At 49.9% G+C, this 12,166-nt stretch overlaps 1 protein-coding gene across 2 annotated transcripts in view; it reads left to right on the top strand.

Moving 5' to 3' along the window:
- Positions 1-3,622: 3,622 nt before the first annotated feature.
- The window catches only part of LOC116952521 (P2Y purinoceptor 4-like), a 31,296-nt gene continuing 22,752 nt past the window's right edge, over positions 3,623-12,166 (top strand). For both annotated transcript variants that reach the window (XM_032971930.2, XM_032971931.2), the window contains exon 1: positions 3,623-3,790. The gene's annotated coding sequence lies outside the window, so the exon portion shown is untranslated. The remainder of the gene's footprint in view (positions 3,791-12,166) is intronic.

Here is a 12,166-nt window from a genome sequence, read left to right as displayed (position 1 = left end):
ACCTACGTGACTTTACCGAATAGAACCAAAGAGTATGGATCCTTGCAGTCACGAAAGCTTCAAATCTAAAACATAGGATGGACTTTTCATTTATTTTTTACAATAATGTCTAATAGTGGATTGTATTACATTGCTCTGTTTTTACTTTTTTACCTTTTCTTGTTTCATTGCATGTAATGGCAGAGATTAGGGCTTAATAAAGTACAACCATAACCACAATCATATATATGCATTGATTTATATGAAGACAAGTCCAGATATTGTGGCCAAGGTTTAGCAAATTGTTATTTTTATTTACATAGCATAGCAAAAAAAATTATAGCAATATATTGGGGGGGACATTTTGAGCATATTTGAATATTGGGGGGGGGATGTGTCCCCACAATATGTGTCCCCCCCCAATATATATTATAATTACGGCCTTGATGCTGACCAATAAACTCTGCTTCGCAGTGGTCGTGAAATACCTCGTGCCGTGATTTGCAAGAATTAAACCATTTAAAATGTTCCGTGCCATGGCCCGTCTGAACACTTAGAGTGCTCTATAAATAGGGAGCGCAGAGAGACGGTGTGGATAATACGAGTTATGAACTGCCACTTGACACCATGGGGCCTGATTAGAATTTAAAAAAAATAATATTTCCTGATGACCATTTTTGTTGTATTGTAACTTGCTGACCCCCACCACTACTGGATGTCTGTAACAAAAATAGCTGCATAGCTTATCGGATTCCTCAACGTTTCCTGATCAATTTGCATATGAAGTCAACCAAACGGTAACAATTGCCTAACAGATAAACCCCCATTCAACGGGAACGTATTACGAAATAAAAAAAACTATTTAGATGTAATTTTTTTTAAATGTTGCAGACTCATTGGTGACGTTTGTTTCCCTGCGAGTTTCGAGGCTCAGTGCACTCAGCAAAGCATTCCTGCGCCAAATAAATCACGGCTGATGACAACGTGGATAGCTCGTGGCTGTGTTAGTGATGGTGGTAGTGATAATGATGAAGTGTAAGGTAGGACAAGTAAACAAGTTATGAGACAAAGATCCCCCACGCCCCTGTGTATAATTTCACCAGACCGTTGGGGGCACGTGCTGTTAGCGAGCAGCACCTACGAAGGCCGGCACGGCACACAAGGGACAGTGAAGTTGGCAGCACCATCACGCCCCGGGTTGCCTTTGTATCCCAAGTACTCATTTGTGACCGAGTCTACCTAGAGGAGGCCCAGGACCGGTTCAACCAATTTTTTTATCGGGAATTTAAACTCGGGCCAGTGGAGCAGTTGGGATACAGTGAGGGAAAAAAAGTATTTGATTCCCTGCTGATTTTGTACGTTTGCCCACTGACAAAGAAATGATCAGTCTATAATTTTAATGGTAGGTTTATTTGAACAGTGAGAGACAGAATAACAACAAAAATCCAGAAAAACATGTCAAAAATGTTATAAATTTATTTGCATTTTAATGAGGGAAATAAGTATTTGACCCCCTCTCAATCAGAAAGATTTCAGGCTCCCAGGTGTCTTTTATACAGGTAACGAGCTGAGATTAGGAGCACACTCTTAAAGGGAGTGCTCCTAATCTCAGCTTGTTACCTCCCTTTAAGAGTGTGCTCCTAATCTCAGCTCGTTACCTGTATAAAAGACACCTGTCCACAGAAGCAATCAATCAGATTCCAAACTCTCCACCATGGCCAAGACCAAAGAGCTCTCCAAGGATATCAGGGACAAGATTGTAGACCTACACAAGGCTGGAATGGGCTACAAGACCATTGCCAAGTAGCTTGGTGAGAAGGTGACAACAGTTGGTGCGATTATTCGCAAATGGAAGAAACACAAAAGAACCGTCAATCTCCCTCAGCCTGGGGCTCCATGCAAGATCTCACCTCGTGGAGTTGCAATGATCATGAGAACGGTGAGGAATCAGCCCAGAACTACACGGGAGGATCTTGTCAATGATCTCAAGGCAGCTGGGACCATAGTCACCAATAAAACAATTGGTAACACACTACGCCGTGAAGGACTGAAATCCTGCAGTGACCGCAAGGTCCCCCTGCTCAAGAAAGCACATATACATGCCCGTCTGAAGTTTGCCAATGAACATCTGAATGATTCAGAGGACAACTGGGTGAAAGTGTTGTGGTTGTAATGAGACCAAAATGGAGCTCTTTGCCATCAACTCAACTCGCCGTGTTTGGAGCAGGAGGAATGCTGCCTATGACCCCAAGTACACCATCCCACCGTGAAACATGGAGGTGGAAACATTATGCTTTGGGGGCACGTTTTGTTAACGTGGCAAGCCTTACTGGCTGTCAAGTGATGGAGGATTACGACACATTAATACTTACGCAATCTCACCCAAAAACCTTTATTATGAATATTGGTCGCGAAAGCCTACGTGTTTTCAAGTTTCATTTATTAGGTATAGCCCTGTGAGCCATGCGGCTCTTAAGTCGGGTGCAACCGCAACAAACAAAATTTGAACACAGAACATCTTAAAGCGACAACGCGTAACAGAAACATCCTGGAATAAACCAGCAAATCTTCCACACCAAAAAAAACTTATTAAAACGCTGTGTGCAAAAATCAATGTGGTGCAAGCCAACAACAACCATAAGACAATTTAGATTAACCATATGTTTTCAAATCACCAAAATAAAGCTATAAAAACAATGTAACAGTAATCATAGGAACTGTGAATTTAAATTTAACAATAAACGATATACATAACACGTACGACAAAAAACTGCAGCCATAGCTGGCAGCACGACATTCCCAGTGTATGATGTGTGAGTGAGTCAGCAGCAGAGTGAGTGAGTGTATGATGTGTGAGTCAGCGCACGATGTGTTAGTCAGCGTATGATGAGTGAGTCAGTGTATGATGTGTGAGTCAGTGCATCATGTGTGAGTGAGTCAGTGCATGGTGTGAGTGAGTCAGTGTATGATGTGTGAGTGAGTCAGTGTCGGCTCCCTCTGCTCGCGCCGTCGCCCCCCCCCCCCCGGCTCCGTCGCCCCCCCCCCAGCTCAGTCGTCCCGCCCCAACTACCAAGGCGTTGTTATTCTTTTATCTTTCGTACGGCTGCTGATGTAGATAATGCAACAACTACAATTTCACATTCAGGTGGTTCAAGCCCAGATCACCGCGTCATTAGCAGCGGAATGGAATCGCAGCGATGATGTCTCCTTGGTTTTTGTGGATCGGGGCATCGCGTCCGTCATCCTGTTTGTGTTGTCGTTACGCTCTGATCTGGGTGATCACAGCCGCACACTCCTGGAGAGGTTTTTTGTTTGTGCATTCCCCAAGTTTTAACTTTTGTCTGCTAATCGTTATTCATTTCGTAGACACGGGTATTTCCCCACCGGCCAAACATTCTTGCGATGACCTCGCTCACGCCCACCCGCCAATCCACCCACCCAACCCAACCACCCAACCCGACGCTATAGAGGTGCCTGGAAATTCCCAAAAATCCTGGCCCAACCCGACCCTATAGAGGTGCCTGGAAATTCCCCAAAATCCTGGCCCAACCCGACCCTATAGAGGTGCCTGGAAATTCCCCAAAATCCTGGCCCAACCCGACCCTATAGAGGTGCCTGGAAATTCCAAAAAATCCTGGCCCAACCAGTGACCCAAACCCGACCCTGCCCAACAAACGAACCCGGCCCTGCCCACCCCCGCACCCTGAGAACAACCCCAGCGGCCTCCCCTCTTTTCCCTGCAGTACGAGGCTGGACTCTTGAGGGTGATGAAAGCCCTTCCACCACTCCTCCCCTCCCCGAGATGTATTTGGTAGGTACTGTAACGGTATTCAATTCACTTTGGTTCAATCACTCGCGTGGAGACGGTGGTCAACATTTATTCCCTTCGCACGCAGCGCGCTCTCCGTGCGTCGCTGTGAACGTTCTCAGTCGAATCTTCTTCTCCCCCCCCACTCCGTCCCTTCGCGCGTCGTCTTTCTACTTTCTTTGCGACTTTGCGTGTGCCTCTCTTTGGCTGTGTGTGTGTCTGTGTGTGTCTGTCTGTGTGTGTGTCTGTCTTTCTCTGTGTGTGTGTCTGTGTGTGTGTGGGGAGCGATAGTGTAGCGGTTAGCGCTACGCTGCGCTATGAACCTGGCGACGCGGGTTCGTTTCCCGCTCACGGCCGACACCAGTGACGATTATCTGAACCGGTCCTGGGCCTCCCCTAGGTCGACTCAGCCTCAAATGAGTACCTGGTGCGGTGTGTAAACATTGCCACTAGGGAGACAAAGGCGGTCGGGCGTGGTGCTGGCCACCCACCCCCTCGTGTACCGTTCCGGCCTTCATAGGTGCTCGCTAACAGCACTTGCCCCTACAGTCTGTTAAGGCTATATGGGGGATCTTTGTCTTTATCTTTGTCTGTGTGTGTCTGTGTGTGTCTGTGTGTGTCTGTGTCTGTGTGTGTCTGTGTGTGTGTCTGTCTGTGTGTGTGTCTGTCTGTGTGTGTCTGTCTGTGTGTCTTTCTGTGTATGTGTCTGTGTGTGTGTCTTTCTGTGTATGTGTCTGTGTGTGTGTCTTTCTGTGTGTGTGTCTGTCTGCGTGTGTCTGTGTGTGTCTGTGTGTGTCTCTGTCTGTCTGTGTCTGTCTGTGTGTGTCTCTGTGTGTGTCTGTCTGCGTGTGTCTGTGTGTGTCTCTGTGTGTGTGTCTGTCTGCGTGTGTCTGTGTGTGTGTGTGGGGAGCGGTGGGGCAGCGGTTAGCGCGCTGCGCTACGAACCCGGCCAAACCCGAGTTCGATTCCCTCTCACGGCCGACACCGGTGACGATTAATTATCTGAACCGGTCCCGAGGTCGACTCAGCCTCAACTGAGTACCTGGTGCGCTGTGTAAACATCGCCACTGGGGAGACAAAGGCGGCCGGGCGTGATGTGTTGCCCACCCTCCCTTCATATAGGTGCTGCTCGCTAACAGCGCTTGCCCCAACAGTCTTGTCAAGTCCAGCACGAGTGGCGATGGTGGTGGTCGTGGACTTTGTCGTTGTACGTGGCGTGTTGCCAGCGACTGTCGTGGCGTGTTGCTCGCGACTGTCGTGGCGTGTTGCTCGCGACTGTCGTGGCGTGTTGCCAGCGACTGTCGTGGCGTGTTGCCGGCGACTGTCGTGGCGTGTTGCCGGCGACTGTCGTGGCGTGTTGCCAGCGACTGTCGTGGCGTGTTGCTCGCGACTGTCGTGGCGTGTTGCTCGCGACTGTCGTGGCGTGTTGCCAGCGACTGTCGTGGCGTGTTGCCGGCGACTGTCGTGGCGTGTTGCCGGCGACTGTCGTGGCGTGTTGCTCGCGACTGTCGTGGCGTGTTGCCAGCGACTGTCGTGGGGTGTTGCCAGCGACTGTCGTGGGGTGTTGCTCGCGACTGTCGTGGCGTGTTGCTCGCCACTGCCGTGGCGTGTTGCTCGCGACTCCCGTGGCGTGTTGCCAGCGACTGTCGTGGCGTGTTGCTAGCGACTGTCGTGGCGTGTTGCTCGCGACTGTCGTGGCGTGTTGCTGGCGACTGTCGTGGCATGTTGCCGGCGACTGTCGTGGCGTGTTGCCAGCGACTGTCGTGGCGTGTTGCCGGCGACTGTCGTGGCGTGTTGCTCGCGACTGTGTGATCACTGGACACCTGCCTTGCCAACCTGTACTCTCACCAGCACGGTACAATGTAGTATGGTCAAACAAGTCGCCACGACCGACACAACGTGGGCAGGTCTGTATCCATCAAAGGGCTGTAAATTATTATTATTATTATTGTTGTTGTCGTCATCATCATCATCGTCTTTATCACGCGAAATTCCCGGCACATCTCAATTCACAATCTCCAAAGCACATTGGGGACACGCGAGTAAAATATAAAAAAAAATCGAGTACGTCACACTCAAACGGTGCTCGTAGTAGCAAAGACAGCAGCAGCAGCCACGACGACAGCGTGCGTATCGCGATAAACCTGGACGTTCGGAATTATTGTCAGCCTTTTCTCAACCCTGCAGTTGGACGGGTGAAGGTCTTCCCACCGCCTGGTCAGTCGCAGGGCTTTGTAACACCGTTCTTCCTGGCCACCTTCACCGGCGGCGAAGGTGTCGGGAAGATGTCCGGAAGGTGGCCATCGTAACGCACCTTCTGGACGCGTGCTCGCCCGCGAATTGAATTTGCTCCGGGCGCGATTTTGTTTTTTTAGTTCCATTTTAGTTCCATTTATTTTGGTATAGCCCTGTGAGCCATTCGGCTCTTCAATCGGGTGCAACCGCAACAAACAAAAAAACTAAAACACGAACAAGAAAAACATCTTAAAGTGACTATGTGACTGTGCAAACAGAAAATCCAGGGGAAAAAAACCATCAAAATATTAAATTTTGATTTAAAGCTTTCGTGACTGCAGTAATTCATATTCTTAGCTCTTTCGGTAAAGTCACGTGACTTTACCGAAAGAGCTAAGAATATCTAAATATTCCTGAAATAGCACCGTACACCAACGCTGTGTGCAAAAATCCCAGTGGGATACAAGTCAAACAACAACAACAACCACAAGACAACTAAGATTTAGGCCATCAGTCTAACTCCGTACTACAATAAACAAAAACATGGCCAAACCAAAAAAAACGTTTTCGAAATCACCAAAATAAAAGCCATAAATGCAATGTAACAGTGATCACAGGGACTGTGGGTGCGCGCGCGCGCGTGCAAACGAGACCGCTGCGGTGACATCAAATCGTGGAGGCGTCGCCGGTGTAAACGACGACGTTTGGGCACCTGCAAATGCCCAGGTTGACGCCCGATTTGACTCAGTAAAGTGATGCGTGCATTGTTCACACACGTGTCAACATATACACTGTGTTAAAAAATAACAGTGCTAATATTAGACTTTGTGCTTATTCATATAGCGTTCTACGTTTTTGTTCTCTAACGTAGAGTGCGTGTATTCAGAATGAGCATGTATTAATCCTGGATAAATCTGATGAGCTATAAAGCTCTCTTTCGCAGATGTCCAGTAGGCGCGGGTGAGAACGTCACAACAGCAAACAATACAACAAACACGATAGGAGTGCAAAGTTTAATAAATTATATTCCACTGAGCTATTAGTTTCCTTTTCAGAAGCGACCTGGCCACAAATGATAGCTCAACGAAGTGGCTTATCACGTGGACATTTATAGCAGCCAAATACCCTAAACGCGTGTTAATTCTAAATGTGGAGGGAAAAACCGGAGGACCCGGAGAAAAATCCACGCAACGACAGGGAGAGAGACACCGCAAACTCCAAATATACAGCAGCAGCTGTCAGGGTTGGGATCGAAGCCACGACCTCCTGTGTACCAGGCGAGATAGTTAACATCTAGCCACTGCGGCGCCCTGCAATGCGGAATGAAGGCCTCTCCCCGTGAACCTTTTGGCTATGGGGGGCCTGGTTGGACCATACTTCACCGCGCTGATCAGGGTGGGCTTGGCGGAGGCAAGTTGGGCACCCAGATCCGGCTCAGGTATCACTCGCCGCTGATGACTACCTGTCGCTGGGATTCGAACTCAGGTTGCTAGATTCATGGCACGAGAAATGCGAACCACTGCGCCACCGCTCCACCAACCTATTTTAGTGCGAGCGTAATTAATCACTACAGATTTTTATATACGCATTATTTATTTTAGGTAAATCGGTGTGTTGCTTTGTGGTGATGATGATGATGATTTATATTTGAGGGGGGCGGTCGAAACCTTTCGGCACTCGAGGAAGCAAAGTCGGTATAAATTCACGTTTGGAAAAATCGCTGACACTGGCGTACATTACGCGGTGCACTATTTCACTCGAAGGGCCACGCACGGAAGGTGAGACGGCGAGCGTCATCAAACACGATTAGTCAAATGTTATGACGAGGCGCGGTAACGCGCGTCAGTCACCGTTGGCCAGAGACGCCGTGAACCTGCAGTCAGTGATATCCTGGGCACCACGGTGGCTCGGGAGATGTTAACTACCTCGCCTGGTATGCAGGAGGTCGTGGGTTCGATCCCGAACCTGATGCCTGTTGTATATTTGGAGTTTGTATCTGTCTCTCTCCCTGCGGTGGTTAGATGTTAACTACCTCGCCTGGTATACAGGAGGTCGTGGGTTCGATCCCGAACCTGATGCCTGTTGTATATTTGGAGTTTGTATCTGTCTCTCTCCCTGCGGTGAGATGTTAACTACCTCGCCTGGTATACAGGAGGTCGTGGGTTCGATCCCGAACCTGATGCCTGTTGTATATTTGGAGTTTGTATCTGTCTCTCTCCCTGCGATGAGATGTTAACTACCTCGCCTGGTATACAGGAGGTCGTGGGTTCGATCCCGAACCTGATGCCTGTTGTATATTTGGAGTTTGGATCTGTCTCTCTCCCTGCGGTGAGATGTTAACTACCTCGCCTGGTATACAGGAGGTCGTGGGTTCGATCCCGAACCTGATGCCTGTTGTATATTTGGAGTTTGGATCTGTCTCTCTCCCTGCGGTGAGATGTTAACTACCTCGCCTGGTATACAGGAGGTCGTGGGTTCGATCCCGAACCTGATGCCTGTTGTATATTTGGAGTTTGTATCTGTCTCTCTCCCTGCGGTGAGATGTTAACTACCTCGCCTGGTATACAGGAGGTCGTGGGTTCGATCCCGAACCTGATGCCTGTTGTATATTTGGAGTTTGTATCTGTCTCTCTCCCTGCGGTGAGATGTTAACTACCTCGCCTGGTATACAGGAGGTCGTGGGTTCGATCCCGAACCTGATGCCTGTTGTATATTTGGAGTTTGGATCTGTCTCTCTCCCTGCGGTGAGATGTTAACTACCTCGCCTGGTATACAGGAGGTCGTGGGTTTGATCCCGACCCTGACACCCGTATATTTGGATTTTGCGTGTCTCTCTCTCTCCGTGGTTGCGTGGATTTTTCTCCGGCTCCTATGGTTTTTCCCTCCACATTTAGAATCGACATCACGCGTTTCGAGTATTTGGCTGCTATAACATTTTCCACATGATGACAAGCCACTTCGTTGGGCTATCATTTGTGGCCTGGTGGCTTCTGAAAAAGAGCTACATAGCTTAGTGGGGCCTTACCTGGTAAAATAAAAATAGTTTCATAGTTTAATCGTTTTTAGTAAGGTTCTCAACATTTAGTTTTTGGTTTCGATCGTTGGGTGTCAGTCTTTCCTGTAAACATCACCTTTAGCTGGTACAACCATAGCACCTCTTGTGGCAGTGCCATCACGTGTGTCCCACTACACTGCGGGCAGCTCGGAAAAAAACCCTGTTATGCTGGACTATGTTATGAGGATGCTGCCCTGGTCTCATCGCTGGCACGCTGGATTTGCAAGTCAAAGGCCATCGGGTTTGACCTCCTGACACGGCGATCGGAGCACAGGGCACGTTTCTTAAACCCCCCACCCCTTTCTCTCTACTATCGCAGTCCATCGGCATGCATGTCGCGTGCGGTGGGGTGAAGTGTGGGTACTCTCTCATCTCTTCCAAGACGTCTGGCCATATACGCGAGTGGAAGCCCTTCCGCCAACTGTGGCGCGAGCGAGCAATTGCAGGGCTGCGCCTTTACCTCCTTACTATACCATGCCCCCACGATTGTGTTGGCCAGCAAATCGAACTGACCACCGTGGTGAGGTATGGTCAAATAACCCCCCCCCCCCCACACTCCCCATAACCGGGCCGGTGCAGGGCAGGTGCTCATCCAGCAGCGGAATGTGCAGGTTACCGCCATCGTGTTCTTAGAGGTTCCCCGAGGCGAGCACGGCTGGACACGCGCAAAATGTGTCGACCGCACTCGTCGTGATTAACGTGGGGGGCGGGGGGGGGGCTGGTGCTCATCCAGCAGTGGAGTGACACGAAGGGGGCTGTTTTTGTGAAAAGGACGTGTGGCATTCGCCGGGTTGGGATTTGGCGTCTTCCCTCGACGGCTGGCCTCTCGAACTTCGCCCGGAATGAATAAGGGCCCGAGAGAGAAATCCGTTTTCTCACCGTGAATCTGCCACACTGACGTTCCTCGATTGCAATGCAGGTCGGGTCACGCACGGTCCTTTAAAAAAAAAACAACAACCTTGAATTTTTTTCAGGGGTGTTTCTTGTCGTCGTCGTCGTAAGCTGTCACGGATTTCGTTGGCCTCGCGCAGCTCATCCTTCGCAAACAACCTTCGCTTCACCGCTCCAAGCGGAACGACGGGGCGCATCTCAATAAATCGATCGCGGGCACGAGATGGTTACGATCGGCATCGTCGTCTTGAGACGGTGACGTCTCTTTTAGAGCAGTTCACCCCCCCCCCCCCTACGGCGGGTCAGCTCCGTAAGCTCGATGTCAAAAAACGAAGCATCCACATTAACCATCGAGGCACGCTCACACAAACCAGCAATGCACCCCGACGATCTTGATCTCTCTCAAAGCCACAATATTGATTTAAGACCGAAGCCGGAGGATTTCTCCACAACTCTGGCTGTCGCCTGATGAGGCTGATTGGAATTACCGGTGAAACTTCACGGTACTCGAATGCTAAATGTCGTGGGTTTAATCTCCAACACACCAGTGTGCTGAACTAGTAACGAATTGACAATGTTTTGTTTGCGTGACAAACTTTAATAATTGGCTTGTGTCGGGTGGTGGCGGGTTTAACGACACATTTATATTTACGCGATCTTACCAAAAAACCCTCTATTATGGATATTGATGTCTTAAGGAAAGAGCCAAATGTAAGTTCCGTGGTTGTTTGGCGTAGTGCAGCAGTAAGGTTGCGAATTCAAATCCTGGTTTTGGGCGTTGTCTCAGCCCATCATCTCACCCGCAATCCACAAAATAAGCGCCAGTTTGTGGGCAGATCAACAGTCTTGATTTCCTCATCAGAGTTACGTTGTGGACTGCAGCGAGGCAGTGCTGAAAAATCAATTGTTGTACTGTACTAATATGCTCCCCGCCTTTGCAAACCCGCACTGACTAGCGTGAAGAGGCCCTCAACCAGCAGCGGATTCACATGAAAGTGGCTGTGCGCGTGCACACGTACGCACTACGTGTAGGTAACACACGCAATTATATTGTGATAATAATATTAACAACGCCATGGTTAGCCATCCCAACTCTCCTGGAATCTCAAACACTGGGCGACCAATGCAGAGAACTCAGCAACGTAGCTACGATTTCACCCTTTAATGCGGCGATGTTTACACAGCGGTATGCGGGCAGGCCACAGCGCTGTTGCCCTACTGATAATCCACGCATGATTTATGTCCCTCACTCTGCTCTTGAGTGTCACTCGGGGATAATGGAACACGCGGCGGAGCGGTGGCGTAGGCACTGCGTCCAGCTTGAGACGCGCGTGTTCGGGGTGTCTTTCGTTCGTCCGCCGTCCGCAGCAGGCGATTTACTGGGACGCACCGGTGGGCAACGGCGGTCGCCTCGTGAATGGACTGGCGTCTGCCACACCAACGTGGGATTTCCGCCGTGCCAGGCACAGGCACACTGACGGAAGGGGTGGGGGGGTGGGCGCTGCTACAATTCTCGTTTTAGCAGGTGGGAGGCGATTTTGAGTTGAATCGCGGTTTCAAAAAGATGCGTTCGTTCGTGTATTTTGGTCTGCGATGAGTTGGCCTAAGTTATTTTCCCTCCTTCTCTGGGGAAGCCCTCGGCTCCATTGACGGCTCCGAGTCAGTGGTGGAAATTCCACGTTCCCATGGCGATGACCAGCCTTTCCATTCCACGACCTGCTGTTGAGTATCCACAAACTGGTACTAGTTATTTTATCCACACCAGAAGGGCCAAGATGGGCTCCGTCTAAAAAGTCGGCGTACGTCCGCATACCAAAAAAATGTTTGCGTGTGATGACAGCTTCCTCCATTTAGCCGCACGGACAGAAAACGATTTCTCGTTAGCGAGCACCTGTCAAGGGCCGAAACGGCACCTGAGTAGGCGGCATGACCAGCGCCACACCCAAGCCACCTTTGCCTCCCCCAGCCCTAAACATCGGGCGCTCCGAAATCCGGGCACTCCACGAGAGCCCTTTAGCCTTATTACGCACGCATCTTTTTTTTTATATTTCTACGCGTATACAATAGGGTTCAATCTGAGAGTGGGCCATGTGTGTGTGTGTGTGGCCTGGGTAGAGGGAGCGGTGGTGCAGCGGTTAGCGCCGTGCTGCGCTCCGAACTCGGCCACCCGAGTTCAATTCCTGCCCACGGCCACCGAC

This window comes from Petromyzon marinus, chromosome 47, assembly GCF_048934315.1.
Source record: "Petromyzon marinus isolate PM22_M1 ecotype Great Lakes invasive population chromosome 47, UKy_Petmar_22M1.pri1.0, whole genome shotgun sequence".
NCBI classification, from domain to species: domain Eukaryota; kingdom Metazoa; phylum Chordata; class Hyperoartia; order Petromyzontiformes; family Petromyzontidae; genus Petromyzon; species Petromyzon marinus.
This window is presented reverse-complemented; position numbering and strand designations above follow the sequence as displayed.